The sequence below is a fragment of the Taudactylus pleione genome, unplaced genomic scaffold (assembly GCF_031769625.1).
Source record: "Taudactylus pleione unplaced genomic scaffold, aTauple2 ptg000017l, whole genome shotgun sequence".
NCBI lineage: Eukaryota > Metazoa > Chordata > Amphibia > Anura > Myobatrachidae > Taudactylus > Taudactylus pleione.
This window is the reverse complement of record NW_028284419.1, coordinates 5,154,591-5,156,384: the sequence shown is the minus strand read 5'-3', so window position 1 is coordinate 5,156,384 and position 1,794 is coordinate 5,154,591. Positions and strand designations below refer to the sequence as shown.

The window sequence follows — 1,794 nt, the reverse complement described above, 5'->3', positions numbered from 1 at the left end:
TTCCTACCTAAAAATGGAGCGGCCTCCTGGCCGCTCGCATAGCTGTGGGTGACCACCCACAGCTTATGCAAGCGGCCAAAAAGATGGTCGCGATGGTCAAGACCATCGTGACCATCGGGCTTGCGACGAGACCCTGTGGTAGGGTCTTGTCTGCCGCAAGCACTGGAGTGCTTTTGGCTCTATCAGAGCCAAAAGCACTCCCACTGACATCACTAGTGATGTCAGTGGGGCCGGCCGCAGACGGTAGGCGTTCCCATGGGAACGCCTCTGTCTTGGCAGCAACGCCCCCGGCACGCCCACCAAAGGGGGCGTGCTGTCACTCACCATCATCAGCACGCCCCCTTTGGTGCGAGACCCATAGTGACAGCTTGGCTGTCACTATGCGGGTCTTGCGCATGCGCACGACGGAGCTCCCTCCGTCATGCGCATGCTCACTAGGGCACCATCGACCCGCTTACGAGCACTCAGCGCTCGCGAGCGGGTCTGAATCAGGCCCTATGGCTCCACATGGACTGAATGAGACTTTATCATTTGCTTGTTTCCTTTAATTACGATTCACCACAGAACAGTGGCTGGCCATACTCTTTATACTTGATTCATGTTCTTGTTGGAATTTTCCTTTCAAGATGTTATATCATTGCACTATATGTTGTTGTTTTGGTCTGTCTGTCCACTCATAATGGTCTATCTTATTGCCTTGCATCTTTCCACAGCAGTTGTATGGCAAGATGTTGAGCTTTGTTGTATGGTACCTCTTGGCCTTTGGACTAACTTCCACTACTTGGTAGTGATCTGGTATTTACCTGACATGTTCTAAGGGGTTGAATGAGGTTCTTGTAATTCCTTTCTAATTATATTTTACAACCATACATACACTGGATAAGCCCGATCTCGTCCGATCTTGGAAGCTAATCAGTGTTTGGCCTGGTCAGTACTAGGGTGGGAGACCCCCTAAGAATACTAGGTGTTGTAAATCAATGCTCCATCGGACGATTACATTCCCTCTTCACACTTGAACTTATGGTGGCACCATGATCTCATCTACTTTAGATGTGAAACTGATCCTTTACTCATTATTGTGGATCTGATATCCACCCCATACTAGCTGTGCTTTAACTGACCCATTTCCAGATGGACCTTGGTTTTATATATAAATTGGTTTGGTTGCATTACTTTTAGAATCTATATAGATTTATACATCTTCCATTTGATGGTTGTTTATGCACTGTAGACACCATGATTATGTCTTACCACCTTGATTGCTGTATTTTAATGTCATGTTTTTGTTTTTTAATGTCATTTGTCTTACACTTTACATGTCCTTTTTTACTGTGTACCAATATCACAATATTACCCCTGATGTAACACACTACGTGATACACCATTTATATACACTGTATTCATGATATGCGCATGCACGCATTTATGTAAAATTTTGTTACTTAGGTTACTCATTACACAATCCCACCCACTACCCTGAGGCTGACACCGAGATGTGAGCATCATCGAGACAGCGTCACACGCCAGGCGTAATCACGTGCACTAGGATGCACCGGCCGCACGCTGATGACGTCATCCACCCAGAGACTGGCAGGAGGGGCGGATGCAGCATATCACTACAAGAGTAGAGTCCTATAAAGGTATGTACACTGTTATATTTCTGTGTTCTTGATAAAAGTCTTCACTGACCGAAATGTCGAATCAACCACACTGCTGTGTTATGAGTCTTCTTTTGGAGGTCCCGTGAGTGCCGCTGTCTCTTTTCCTTTGTACATCAGGTTCCTATACCTCTGA

General features: G+C 46.2%; 1 pseudogene; it reads left to right on the top strand.

Annotated features, from left to right (window-relative positions):
- Positions 1 to 856: 856 nt before the first annotated feature.
- LOC148540761 (5S ribosomal RNA) lies at positions 857 to 976 on the top strand (annotated as a pseudogene).
- The last annotated feature ends 818 nt before the right edge of the window (positions 977 to 1,794 follow it).